Source organism: Anas acuta, chromosome 2 (genome assembly GCF_963932015.1).
Source record: "Anas acuta chromosome 2, bAnaAcu1.1, whole genome shotgun sequence".
Lineage (NCBI taxonomy): Eukaryota > Metazoa > Chordata > Aves > Anseriformes > Anatidae > Anas > Anas acuta.
In genome coordinates, this window is record NC_088980.1 from 57,975,869 (window position 1) to 57,990,858 (window position 14,990).

Here is a 14,990-nt window from a genome sequence, read left to right on the forward strand (position 1 = left end):
GTAGGTCGGGACCCAGACAATAGAGGCTTAGAAACAGTCCAGCTGGAGAACAGCTAATCAGGGACTTATTTTAAGTTCACAAATTTCAAGGTTACTGGAGTCTTAAGCTGTTAATATTTGCCTACCGCCCTGAGCAGGACTGGGTGCGTGAATCGCACAGCGGATGGATCCCCCTGGAGCTCCTACAGCCATCTTGTTACCAAGAATTGCTGTGTGGGTTTTTTTCTGCTGAGATGCTTCACCCAAGTGCAGCAGGTCGTGGGGCTGGCTATTTTCTGCCGCTGCCACAAACAAAGAACGCTTTGCAGACCATCAACGTTTTCTGCTTCTCCTTTGAAAAGGTTTTCTACTTTCATCCATTGCCTAACTTCTGACCTCCCAAAAAGTCAAATTTAAGAGAAAATGATTTCAACCCAGGAACAAAAACTGTTACTATGCAACCTGTTGCCACAGCAACCAGTCACACAGGTCGGGGGCTCGTCAAGGTTTTGCAGGTTAATACAGCATTCACACGGGAAGAGACAGCGCCTAAATGTGTGTTGCAGAGCTTTGCTTATGTATGCAGCTGAGAAAAAATCACCATGTCTGCATCCCTGCTGCGGCTTTTTATTACCCTCCGTTTGTTCGCACAACAAATGGTGAAACTGCTCAGTGAGGGCGGTAAATTAGATGTTTTGGGGAACTGTCAGGAACCAGAAGATAAAATAAAGAATATTTATCTAAGAGTCCAGGTGAATAAATGAAAATTTACTCCTTATTTCAAACATTAACCCTAGGATAACAGCTACAGTTATCTTTCAGTTACAAAAATGATTAAAGGGGAAACCCGAGTCACAGACTGCTGTGCCTGCCTTCCACACCTTCTTAAAACCCGTGACCTCAGTTAAAGCTCTGACAAAAAGATTTTTAGGCTGCTGAACCTTGGCTCCTGTAGGCTTGGAAAAAAATGTCCAAAAAGCAATATAACAGTATATCAGCCAGCAACCAAAAGCATTTTTCTCCACCCTTGCTCCTCCTAACTGGCTGTATGAAAGCAAAGGGGCTGGTGAGAAGATTAGGAAGGGATGTTCTTCATGCTCACTGCTTGTGATTGAAGAATGCCCCTCACCACCCAGCAGCAGCCACCTCGGCCTGGTCACAGGCTGCCCCACCAGCCCCCACAAAGGGTCCAGGCTGGTCCAGGAACCCTGCGTGACGCAGAAGTTGAGCCAAGAAAAGCATCTAGCTGAAGAGGCTCATTTATGCCACACATAAATCGTCAGCCCATCACCACCCTGCTCTCTGTGGAGCTTTCTGTGCTTGCGCTGCTTGCTCCGTTGCATAGATCTAGACAGCTCTGTAGCAAAATATGCCCTATACCTAAGTATTCTTGGAAAATTTAGCAGTAAAACAGGAATTTTCAGGAGCAAAACAGGCAATGGAGTTTGCCCGAAGGGATCAGTCACAGAGCAAGTTCCTCCCCTGTGCAATCACAGCAGGACTTCAGCCCTTATATCTCAAACAACATGTTAATGCTCACAAAGAAGTAAGCTTCAGGGAAGTGAGACCTTACCTCCATGCTGAGCAACATCACTAAGGCTATGCAAAGCCAGTGCAGAGCCAAGATAACAGCCAGAACTTAAGAATTATCTCCATATTTATGAAATATTTTTCATGCCATGCCTAGACATTACAGGATGGGGACAGGTACCGTGACATATTGAGTATTTCAGTAAAGCCTCACACATTCTTCCAGCGGTTCCAACAGGTATGAATGAGTGACTCACATCAGAAATCAAAACATTTTGCCATCAGTGTCACCTGCGGTACTAGCATTACCTTAATATTGATGTGGGAGGCTTTCCTGGAACAATTCCAGTCTGATCTTTTTAAGTGTGCCATTTCAAACGACTACCACACTATTGCCACATATATCTTAAGAGAAGCAGAAACCTCACACACAAGTACTTGATCTGAAAATGCTGCTGTCAAGGTTAGTTCAATTTTGTATAGTCAATGGTTGAACCATTTGATTTCCACAGTTACTTGGGAATTTTCACCCTATCCAGTGTCTCCTTCTATAGGTGATCATATATTTGCTTACATTACATCTTTAACTCTCTAGAGCCAGAGCACTGACAAGTTGTCACATCCCTCCTACCAATTACAAACACAGAATACAATCACCAGTGACTTTGCAGCCAGCTCCCACCACTGATAAGAGCAAAAGGGGAAGGGGAAATTCACATGCCCACATGCCAGCAACTGGGGAGACAGCCACATATGTGTGTATTTGTGATATATACGTGTGCTCTATGTTGTGTGCTGACTGGGAATACATTTTCATCCCCACTACTGGTTGGACCTGATGACACAAAGCTGCACCAGGTCCGTCCCTCCCAGGCTTTCAGATCCAGACCAATATTTTCCCCTAACATAACCCAGGCTGGACTGAGGAAGTTCTCCAGAGCTTCCTTTGCACCAGACGTGTGATTAGACATTGCAGCATACGTTTTTGCTGTTACAGCAGCAGAGCCTTGAGACAAGGGTTGTGGTACTTTCCTCAATAGAGGTTTTTAAAGGAACCCTGAACAGACAGAAGCAGTCACTGTAAAATGGGTAAGTTGAAATGCTGAGGACACTTCCAGCCCTACATCTCTTATTTCAAATACCCCGACGGTATCTGCCAGCCCTGGCAGATGCTGTACTTGGGATGTTGGTACATGTTACTGCCTGTACCACCATGTCTTACTCTCATATTGTCTGCTCACAGCAAGACGCCTCTGCCTGGAGCAGAGAAAGCAGAAGCTGAACAGTGTGGCTTTTTTTGGTGTTCTTTAGAAAAGGGAAGAGCTGCACAAATACTCCAATCTAGCAGATTATTCAAAGGCATAAATACACATTGTTTCAGAGGGAACTACTTACACACTTTAACTTTTGCATGTGCTTAAGGAATACTCCAGCACATACAGAGTATGTAGAAGTTAGAAGTAGCCCTGAAGTAGTCCCAACACTGGCCTCATCAATCCTAACTAAAGGCAGAACTTGAAATAAAAGCAGAATGGAGATGAAGAAAGCAATTGTTTGAATACCGATGTGCGAGAGTGCAAGTCTGTGGTTTTGCTCTGCCTTAGCTTTAACCTAAAGTCCTGCTGGAAAAAAGAGACCGTCAAAAAGGCAACACCCAACACTCTGTCACTTCGTTACTTCCCTCTAGAATGAAATGAATGTGAAATGAGAGCCATGAAGAAATTATCTCTTAAACCTGCCAAGCCCATTTACAGTCCGCATGTTTCAGAGGGAAAATTTTAGACCTTACAGTCTTAGACCAACCACCTACGCTGTCCTTGAGCAGCTGGGAACAGCCAACCCTCCCCAGTTGCCTCCATCTCCATCTCTAACATCCCTATCTCCGGCTATCACAGCCTAGGCCACAGTTTCTTGGCAGGCACCATGTCTGGTGGGAGAGTTACAGCTTTGGGATGCCAACTCTCACAGCGGGCTGCCATCAGAAGACAATCCTTCATCCTGACTGGCACCACTGCACCCTGTAAACAGCCAGGATAGACTTTCCTTCCTGGCTTTTAAATGCCATTTGAATAACACACCCGTATCATGTTACATTTATGTCGGCTTGTTTGCCCAGGCTTTCTGATTAAAATCTGGTTTTCCAGCTAGGTGCCAAGGTTGAGGTTGATGTATTCCCATTGAGATCTGGCCAGGCACTGTGTTACAGGTGCCAAACACCTTTACTTTACTAAATGCAGCGACGGTTAATAATAAGTGACTGCACTTGTAACTGATATACTGTCTCCAGAATTAATACCTGAGTAGAAAGGAAAATGTTATTAAAACATACTTCTGCTAGCTAACTGCCAACTCCTGAGTCCACAGCTGTCCTGACTCACGTCATGGTGGGGCTGCTCTCCACATCCTGCAACCCCATACTGGCAGCAAAACCATTTCACAAAACTCATAAGAAGACTGTGCAACACATTGGAATAAGCTGTCTCTAATACATTTCATATTCCACCCAGTGGAAGACTAAATCACAAGTGCTGTGACGTGCATGTGTGAGCATGAATAATCATTTTGTCCGATTGCCCTTCTTCCATCTGTAGTCACCCTTTATGGTTCAGATTTGGTCACTGGTCAGAAGAGCAAGTAATACTTCTGAGATGGAGTCCCAGAAACAGAGATGCACAGAGAAACTAGAGTCGTTCTCAGTCTGGCCCAGTTTGTTTGTAACCTTGCCCTGGGATAAATGATATTATTTCAACTGGGGGGGCAGAGGATGGGCAGAGTGGTGCTCTGTATGGCCAGTGTCAATGGTGGGCCGTGGGTAAGTGCTTTGCATAGTGCAGCTGTTTTCTACAGGCAACAAACTCCTTTTGGATATACCTATACTGCCAATGCTGAAGCTACCCAGGAAAGACCTGAGCTCATCTTTAGGTACACACAAAAAAATATTAAGAGGAACACATGAAGGGCTCCAGTTTTTATTTTATACAAATAAGCCAAAAAAAACACCACCACCTTACAATGCTGAGTTTCCAGGAAATCCTCTGGAGTGAGTTAGAGTCTTGTGAAACTTCTGGTGGGTAAATAAACAATTCCACATAACTGCAGCCTCATCACAGCTATTACTTAACCAAAGGACTGTGGCTGATTAGTAGATGAGTAACGGAAAGAGAGCCACAGTCCCAAAAGTTTCTTTGGGGGCTTTAATATGCTATAACAATTTTTGAAAGTGAATTTGTGCATGGTGGTAGAATAAGAGGAGAAGAATATTTTCAGAGATAACTGCCAATTTATTTGGAGTGAAGTCCATTTTTAGATGAACATTCAGGAGAATGAGCTGTGGTATGGAGCTATCAGCAATTGACAGATCCTGTTTTTCCATTGGATCAAACAATATTATTGCTAAAATTCTGTGCCAGAACACAGGCAGGAGAAAATAGCCCTGAGTTAATCCTAACTCAAAGGAAAAGAAAAAAAAAAACAAAAACATGAAACACCAGTGACTGCTCGCCCTTCCCCCAAAATGCATCTTCCAACAATTGTCTGCTTAACACCCACCCATGTAGGCATTAAATCCATCTGTGTCCCCAGCTTCCCTGAACAACAATAAAGCCAAAGTCTTCACACAGCTAAGCAGTTGAACACTAACTGCTGAGACTCTGCTTAAATACCTCTTTCTTACAAAGACTGTTCTGTGCTGACTCTTACATTTCCAAAAATTGAGAGTTTTCCAGGTTCTACCAAAAAAATAAAAATTAAAAAAAAAAATAATAATTGGAAGACTACGCATCCCCACCTGCATTTTGCAGGGAAGCTTTATTCACAGCTAATCACAAGAGGTATAGCTGACAGGGCAGTGACATGGGAAATGCCAGGTAACCTCAGTGCACTCCGTTCCCTTTCTGTGCTGCTCGTTTTGTTTTCACTGTCTCACCTACTGAGGTAAGAGTCTCTGTGAGGCACAGCCTCCATCTCACTTGACAGATACAGGAGTGCTCTGCAGGTTAACTTCAACGCCAGGAGTGGCTTTCAAGCCTTTGCTGCAAAACAACCAAATGATGATAAACCACAGTAGAAAAAATGCTCTGAAATATATTTTCAAGTACTGCATCTACCCCTCAAGTTACCGTTCTTCCTATAAGCACTCTTCTTCAGAGGGCATAACAAATGCAGAACCGGGCTGGGGAGATGCAGGAAAGCTGTATTTCCAGGCTGTATTTTTAGTTTCTCACAGAATTTTGCTGGTTGATCTAAAGCAAGCAAATTGCATCCCCTTCCCTATCAGTCCTCCCAATTCCAAAGGAGGAGAATCTCTTCTACAAAGCACCCTCAGACCTGCTAAGGACAAACGCAATGTAAGAAGTTGGTATTATTACAGCTACTGTTCTTCTTGTTTGCTGCAGGAAATCCCCCAGAGATCAGACATCTAGAAGGGTGGCTATAACCACATTCAAATACCTATTTAAAACAATACAATATAAAGTACAGCATGAAAATATCTCTCATTTCCTTTCTCTTGCTGTCAAATTAATCTGAAATCCTAGCCCTACAAGGAATTAAATGCATGCTTAGTTTTAATCATGAGTAATCCCATTGATAAATGAGAATACTCATACAAGTACATTAAGAAATAAGAGCTTTTGCTGCTAACTGTAATATTAGTAGGCACCAGAACAAAACACATACCCAGCCACCAGTGTGTGCTTTTAATATCTTTACAGACTAAACCCAATAGATGATACCTATCTTCCGGTCCACCAAAGGTCACTGCATCCCAGCTCTGTGACAAGCTGACCTATTTTGAGAATTCCCAAAGCAAAACGCCAGCACTCCTGCTACAAGCTGCAGTCACCATAAAGATATTGCTTACCATGGCTGATGAAACCCTGTGCCCATCATTAGCATTTCAACTTGTAACACCAGGGGCCTGTCTTATACTCTCTTTAGAGCAAACAACATACACGTTGTCTGAAACTGGTCAGATAACTGCAGCTGGCCAGGCAAGTGTATTTTTTGGCTGACTTTCTCTTCCCCTACCCTGGAAAAGTGTTTTCACTCTTCTAAAACAAATTGGTAGTAACTGATAGTTTCTTTTATAACTAGATTAAGATGACTTCAGAATTAGATAATGCTTTGCAAAAAACTGTAATCTTAAAAGTGATTCATGCAATGGCTAGTACCTCTGCCACTTTATCAGGCTACCACTCCTCGGTAGGGCCTGAAAAATACAATTGAAGCTCTCAGTTTTCTTTAAAATTTGAAAATGTACTAATGATAGCAACTGCTTGATTGGGGGGGGGAGGGGAGGGGGAAAGCAGCTCTTGAATTAACAGCAATCACCGAGGTAACTCAAATCCCTCTCAACTTTACAGCCCAGTATTTTCCATGCTATTGACTATCATAGCGCTCAAGAAGTGTACAAGCCAGCCATTAGCCTCTTCTCTCATGAATAGCCAGTCTGCAATTGAATGTCATTTAGCAGTCAAGCAGTCCTGACATGCTACTCTTCTGTTAAAACTAACCCAAGAAACTGAAAAAAAAAAAAAAAAAAAAAAAAAAAAAAAAAAAAAAACATTTACAGACATATCAGCCACTAGAGGGAGTGTTTGGTATCCCGCTTACATCACACCGATTTAAAAAATAAATAAATAATTTTAAAGTTTTATACAAAGATTGCAGGGCTTCTATAAAAGTGTATTTCCCACAGTACTTGAACTTCACATTAAGTCTCATGAAAAATGTTATGAAGAACAGTGCTTTGTGCATAACCAGCAGCATTTCAAAAGCAAACTCTGCATCTCCCAGTTCCTAGGTCCACCCCCATCAAACCCTGAGATTTCTACAAGCAGAGAGGCAGTTTTATATGCCAAGCAGGTAGCTCAATTACCCAGAAGTTTTGGGTTGCCTGTACAGTCAGACAGCTCTGAGCATGCCTAGACCTGAACTTTCAAGTGTGCCAACCCAGAGATTGGAACTATTACAAGAAACAAGTAAAAGAGTGACCTACAAAATGGTTCCAATTTACAACTGCCTCTTCACAGACCCAACATCACTAGATTCATTGCTAGACAAAGTCTTCAAAGGGACTTAAAAACAGCCATCATGTTGAGTCCAACCACAAGCAAAAGAGAAGATCCTCCTAGGTTTGACCCTCTCCAACAACTACTAATATTCAAAACGTAGCTAAAGGGAAATGGATGTCTATTGCAACTCACAGATAAGGTATCTCTGTCTTGCGCATGGCAATGTGTCTTGAATACAAAACTTATTATAAATGATAACCTGACTGGGTGGTTGGGTCCTCACAGTAACATTATCTGGAGGATACAAGATGGATTGTGCCAGCGTACTGACTTCACGTACAATATAGCAGAGTAGGTTCTAAATACCATGTTAAATCTCACTGACTTGGGATCAGTGAAGCTGCTGGCAGCACCTACAAAACTCATGACACCCTCCAAAATCTCCGTACAAATATCTATAATTAGTGAATTGGCTTAAAAAACAAAAACAAACAAACAAAAAAACCTTTCTCTTACCCAGATTTTATTGTGGGAACATGAAGTGGGTATATTTCAGTATTTTGGGGAAAAGATTTAACAGTTACTTTTATAAGAAAAGAGCTCTATTCTCTTTCAAAGGTTCATTTCCTTAACTGCACCATTCCTTTAAGTGGCTAAAGAGGTCACTAAGTTCTGAAAAAAAGGCAAGGGGCTGTATTGGACCACTACCATCCTATGCTACCAATGGGCACATAAACGATATTTTATAATGTAGCAGCAATCCTGCTCATTATTTTCTTCAGCCTTGTAGCTTTTTAAAAATTCAGTCTAAATGCCTTCTTTTCTCATTGTCCTCTGCTAGCATAACTCAACAAGCATTTTGAGGTTCTGGTTAAGAAACTCACTGTGTAGGACTAATTTCAAATATTTAAGTCACTCGCATTCCAGGCAAGATCGTGGCATCTCCACAAAATGCTGTTTCAGACAGATCACATCATTTTTTGATCATTAGAAAAAGGAAAATGCAAGGTATCCTACCTTAGTATCATAAACACAACCACTGCACAAGGGCATTTATAAATTGTCACTGTTTTACAGACTCCCACATAAGGTATCAGAAACTAAACCTCTGCTCTTCCCTCCCACGGTCAGACTCATGTAGATAAAGAAGGTAATTGAGCCTCAGCCATTCAGAATATGTAACGTAACTCTCTGCAACATTATGTCCTCCCAGTCTGCTTAGATCCTCACTTTGGTTAGGATCTAATAGAACCAGGGAAGATGTGCAACATTGCAGCCAAACAATGCCTTGTGAGCCAGACTCACAAGGTATTCGACTAACTTGCACTCAGGCTGGATGTTTTTTCCCCTGACCATACAGATTTGGGTTCCATGGTCTAGAACAGGAAAGTTTATCCCAGACAGGCATATAAGCAAAAATGAGGTCATGAAGGGGCTAGAAATTAAACGCAATAATGAGCACACCGTAAAGGAATGTACTTTGAACTTCTTTTTGTTCTCACAACTCATGATGAAAAAGTCCATCTCTGTAGCATGGGAACCCGAAGATGAATGCTGAAGAGCTCAAGACTCATTTAGTAGTTGTTTAACCAAACGAAGCTTAATGGCTACTTCTTCTAGGTTACCAGCACCACCTTCATGCTCCCTTAGGAGCTGGTATCTTAGCAGCACCTAGGACAGGAGGAATTTAGCTCCCGTACTTTAAAAACAATGATAGTTTGTTTCCAAAGTTATGGGCCATTTGAGCCTGGGAAGGTACCAGCCAGCTGATGGGGATGGTGGTAAGCTGCAGTGGGCCAGCAATTTTTCGGAAAAGTGCTCTCTCAACCGGAGTACATGAAAGGAATAAAACTGCTGGCCTTGCATTTAGCAAAAAAAAATGCAGCACATTTCCTCAGTGCAAAATTGACCCTCCTTTGTAGCCAGCAGGGAATAAAGACTGTATTCCCTATTTCTGCCCTCTTGAGACAGCTTTCTGGTGGAGTCTACTGGGAAAACTGGGCTTGGAGCAGCCAGAGAATTGTGTTGCCACATTCCCTGTTCAGAGGGCAAGAGGAAAAGGGATGCGAACCTGTTCTCTCTCAATGATAAAGGACCAGCTGCCTTCCAGCCTCTCTGAGTCCCATTTAACAGACCAGCTTGTATGTTCTTGTGATTATTTTGCTGTGTTTTTGCTGCATCAATATTGCAAATATTATTAGACCAAGCCAGTTGTCACCAAGTCCTACCCAGGAAGGACTGGGCTGGAACCACCTGTCAGAATACTGTTATTTTTAACCAGTAATCAGAGTCAGGCAAATGGCCTGTTTATTTTGAAAAGATTTATTCAACAGCCTTCGGACTCAGGACCTCTTCACAAATGCCGGACATACAAGGACAGACAGAGTGCCTTATCTTTGTAAATACTGGGCTAAATGCAAGGATAGCTATTCTACTTTACAATGCAATAAAGTAAGTGTAAAAGAGATTTCAAAAGCAGAGTTTTGCTCAGCTGTTGCCATGTTACAAATTCCAACCTATAATCACCGATGGGCTGAGGTCAACTGTATGAAGTTCAGCAAGGCCAAGTGCCGGGTCCTGCACCTGGGGCGCAATAACCCCAAGCAGAACTACAGGCTGGGAGAGGAATGGTTGGAGAGCTGCCAGGCAGAGAAGGACCTGGGAGTGATGGTGGACAGTCGGCTGAATATGAGCCAGCAGTGTGCTCTGGTGGCCAAGAAGGCCAACGGCATCCTGGCTTGTATCAGAAACACTGTGACCAGCAGGGCTAGGGAGGTGATCGTCCCCCTGTACTCGGCTCTGGTGAGGCCGCACCTCGAGTACTGTGTTCAGTTTTGGGCCCCTCGCTACAAGAAGGACATCGAGGTGCTTGAGCGGGTCCAAAGAAGGGCGACGAAGCTGGTGAGGGGCCTGGAGAACAAGTCCTACGAGGAGCGGCTGAAGGAGCTGGGCTTGTTCAGCCTAGAGAAGAGGAGGCTCAGGGGTGACCTTATTGCTCTGTATAAGTACATTAAAGGAGGCTGTAGCGAGGTGGGGGTTGGCCTGTTCTCCCATGTGCCTGGTGACAGGACGAGGGGGAATGGGCTAAAGTTACGCCAGGGGAGTTTTAGGTTAGATGTTAGGAAGAATTTCTTTACTGAAAGGGTTGTGAGGCATTGGAACGGGCTGCCCAGGGAGGTGGTGGAGTCACCATCCCTGGAAGTCTTCAAAAGACGTTTAGATGTAGAGCTTAGGGATATGGTTTAGTGGGGACTGTTAGTTTTAGGTCAGAGGTTGGACTCGATGATCTTGAGGTCTCTTCCAACCTAGAAAATTCTGTGATTCTGTGATTCTGTGATCACATTCTCCAAAGCAACCGTTTCCAGCAGCCACTGATATCAATGACCCTAAGACACTTCAGGCCTGTTTTTGAGACCCTGCATCCCAGACATTCAAACTGCAAATGCAAGTACTCCATAGGAAAAAAAAACATCCACTTGTCTTACATTGGATACCAAGAACAAAAGCAGACAAAGTACAAGGTCACTTCCAATGCCAGAACTGTACCAACTCCAGTTTATTATAGGCTCATCACTTAACAGTGAATTGTCACTGATTGTCACTGAATTTTATCCTTTTCTGCAAGTTCCTCACAGATTTTTGCCACTAAAGAATCACAGCTTCAGAAGACAGCAGAGGCCAGGAGTTGAATTACCTTCTCCATCTGTATGTTATGAACCTGATTTGATAGGGACAAAACCTCAGTCCTTTACATGTTTGTATCTGTCACTGAGACCAAACACAGAGAGAATTATACAAACATGCTGATTCCAATTCCAGCTGCACACAATTGTGCTGTGCCTGAGAAAAATTAACTAATTACTCCAAAGACAAGCTCGAGCAAGCCAGTGCAGTCTCTACCATCATCATAAAATAATAGACTAACCAGTCTTCTGTTGCTGATCTGTGTCGGAGCCTGCAAAAGACAGTAAATAGTGACTAAGTGCCGCTCTCCCTAGAAACAGAAAGGTTCACAAGGCTTTACAGCTCTTAGCATGGCTAAAAACATCCATGGTGTTTCGATGAGAATGACTATGGTCTCAAGTCCTTCCCTCACATCCTGTACCACTTCTCTCTCTCTCATTTAGGAATTCTGTGATTATTAAATAATTCTGTATTCCTTCTGGAAGCTTTCATCTGCTCTCACTCACAGAACAAAGGTTGCAGCAAGATGGTAAAGATCCCTTTCTGCCTACACATTTCACTAAGCTAATAAACACGGTAACATTACTTGAGCTACTAGAAAGGCTTTCTTTATTAACAAGCACGGTACAGCCTTTAATTTGGCATTTAGGATAGTTACTATAACAGAAACTCTAGTTGCCCAAGCCAGGGTCTTTCTAAATGGCTTATAATGCTGTACTAAGGAGGAAAAATAAAATAGAGAGACTTCTTTTATGCTGTTGAACTCATATTGTTAAGGAAAGTTCAGTTCTATTTTACATAGTGGATTCCACTCATCTGGAATAACAGGATTAGCAAATCCATTTCATTATCTTTCCCGGTCAGGTGTGTTTTCTGCAATTCTTTCCAATTAGCACAGTAGAGCTCTGTCTCGGTTGCAAATGTTACTGTAGGGGATGCTTAAGTTCACATAAAAAAGCCAAAGCTCTTTTTGCTTAGTTGAGAAGAAACAGGTCAAATATATTTTTATATTTTTATTATAATTGCACTTATTTTATAAGGTTTCCAGGTGTAAGCCTAATAGATTGGCCCAACATGCATAAGAGCAATTTCTATGACTCAAGGCTGGCTCCAGATCAGGGGGACAGCCCCTCAGCAACCTTTGTTCTACCAATTTATAACAGGGCATGTACACATTCAATGTTTTTCTAACACAGGATTAAGCTGCTAAGTGCCTTGGCTTTTCAGACAGCTTTTCCCCTCATTCCCCTTTCAATGAAGTAACCATTTTGATGCCTTATGTTATGTTTATACAGTTCTTTATCGAGCAAGTCCTCTTACTACAATGAGCACTAACTGCAAGCTTCAGAAAGATAACCAGTTGCCTGAAAATTAGAGCTGAAAGAGTTATTCCTGGCCCTATGTATGTTGATGCAACTATATAACTATATGTCAAACAAAGGAACTTCTTCCCCTGGGTAGTTATTCTCCCACTGCAAACCCCAACACCTACCCAAGCCCTTTCTCTTGGTTTCTCCACTTCTCCCCAGCTTTGGTTTGTTTTTACACCCTGTGCCTGACTGCTGCTTACCTGACTGAGGAGGGCAGCACAGAGAAAATTGCAATGGACCCTACCAGAAATGATGGAAAACACTTACTGACGCTTCTTACAACAAATCTGCACGGAAGCGCATGCAATATATCCTCCCCACCAGCCACAGGAAACTTGAGGTGACTTCAGATTTACCATAAAAAAAAAGCCAATGTGCATTTCATTCTTGCATCTTACTGAAATTCTGATATTCAAGTACAAAATAGGAAGCGATTCCAGTTTTAATTCAAAACCCAGTCATTTCATTTATTGGTTCATTTTCACTTGTTTTCAACGTGAACAGTTAATTTTCAGTACATAGATGAAACGGCTGATCTTTCATCCAGTTCTGCTGGGCTTAGTTTCTGAAGCTAGTCAATACTACAGATATCCTTTATTAAAAAAAAAAAAAAAAAAAAAAAAAAAAAAAAGGAGAAGAAAAAATAAAAGAAAAAAAAAAAAAAGCTCATTTCTTTGATTTTTAAAATTAAGTATCCCAAAACTAAATGTGGTGTTTTGTTTTTTGTTTATTCTTGAAATGTTTGGTTAATGCAACAATTTGGGAAGTAACAAGGATAATAAAAACCCTGAAAATTAGATCGATTATTTTCTTCAGCTATATAAAATACGCACTGCCCTTCCTATAAGGATAACAAAAACTATACTGCATTGACTTAAACTCTGGTTGCTTCTAAGCAGTAACTGAGCTCGCTTGCTAAAGAAACCATGAGGTTGGTATTAGAAAAGAGTCTGTTGAGAACATCCACATGAATTTAGCAGGACAAGTCCAGAATACATTAACCCTCAAGTATAAGGGAAGTTCCCCGGTCCTACAGTAGAAATATTAACCATTAATATTTTAAATACTTAAATATTTAAAATATCATTAATTGAATGTCTAAGTTCCATCCACTGCCTGTGAAAATAGTTTTAGTAAGACTTTAACTAAGGCTTTATTATATTTCCTATTCATTTTTAACTTCAGTGAACAAATGTTCACTAATGTTTGTTCACTAATGTTCACTAAATGTTTGTTAAACATTTGTTCAGTTAACAAACTAAGTTAAGTCTTGGCATTTTGAAGGAAGTTTCAGGCTGTCAGTTTCCAACTGAAACAACACAATAACCTGTTTAGAGAGGTTTTGATATAAGAGCACTATTAGTTTTATTTCAGTAACTTGTCTATTTGGTTAGAATATATTATTAGTTCTTAACATAAACATCTGTGAAGGATATTTAGCTAACTTGGTCTCATTTTAGTTATCTGAGTATACTTTTAAACATTCAACTATTGCTCTTCATTTTGTGAAAACTAAACGTCAGTTTGGATTTGTATTATTGAAACAGATTTGTCTTTATTTTGTATTATTGAAACCGATTTGTCTTTATTTGCCCATTATTCATACAAATGACAGGAAGATGCTCAAGAACTACATTATTGATTTTTGGCACAGTGTCATTCTGCGTTAGCAACTGGAGTCAGAGGACTAACAGCTGAATGACTACCTTCAATCCAGGAAAATTAATTTGGCAAACCAACGGAAGGAGTGTGATAAAAATGATTTCACGCAAAATCAGTTCAATAAACTGCTGCCCTAATTAACACTAGCTTGATTTTTTGAACAACCTCCAATGCGGAGGTTCAGCATGACACCAGGAAGTTATATAAAGGCTGAGCTCCTCTTTCTGTGAGTAGGCCGAGCTACAGCACAAGGCTTGATTGTTGTTTTTGTTTGGTTGGTCTTTTTTTTTGTTAAGATAGAGGTAAGTGACAGCTGTGACTAGAGGATAAAGTAATATTAGTAAAGTTCCTACTTCACGCGTGGATTCTGTGATGCATCTGAGAAGATGAGAATTGCCATTTTCCCACCAAAGGTGGTCTGGAACATGGCCCCATCCATCACAATCCTTTCAGGATAGGAGAGTATCATCTCCACACAGGTGAACTAAGGTCAGTGGGCTGTGGTTTCAGAAGGGGGTGTCAGACACCTGCAGTAACCGTGGCTTTTAACAGGGCTTGCAGGAAGCTCAGCACTCCTGTAAAGAAGCCCAGCAGACACCTCATAGAAGAGGCTTGGGGTGGGCTCTCACTTGCTCACCACACACTGCTCCAGCCACCCCGCTGCTGTGCTACTTGGCCACTTCCATATCATTTATAAGCTAATTCTCTGCTTCAGCGCAGCTTGGGCGTTTTTCCAAAGAAAGGGTTTTTC

The 14,990-nt window shown here is 41.7% G+C and overlaps 1 protein-coding gene across 1 annotated transcript in view; it reads right to left on the bottom strand.

The window, feature by feature from the left end:
- Positions 1 to 14,990, bottom strand: part of BLVRA (biliverdin reductase A) — a 31,839-nt gene that overhangs the window by 16,577 nt on the left and 272 nt on the right. The window lies entirely within an intron of this gene.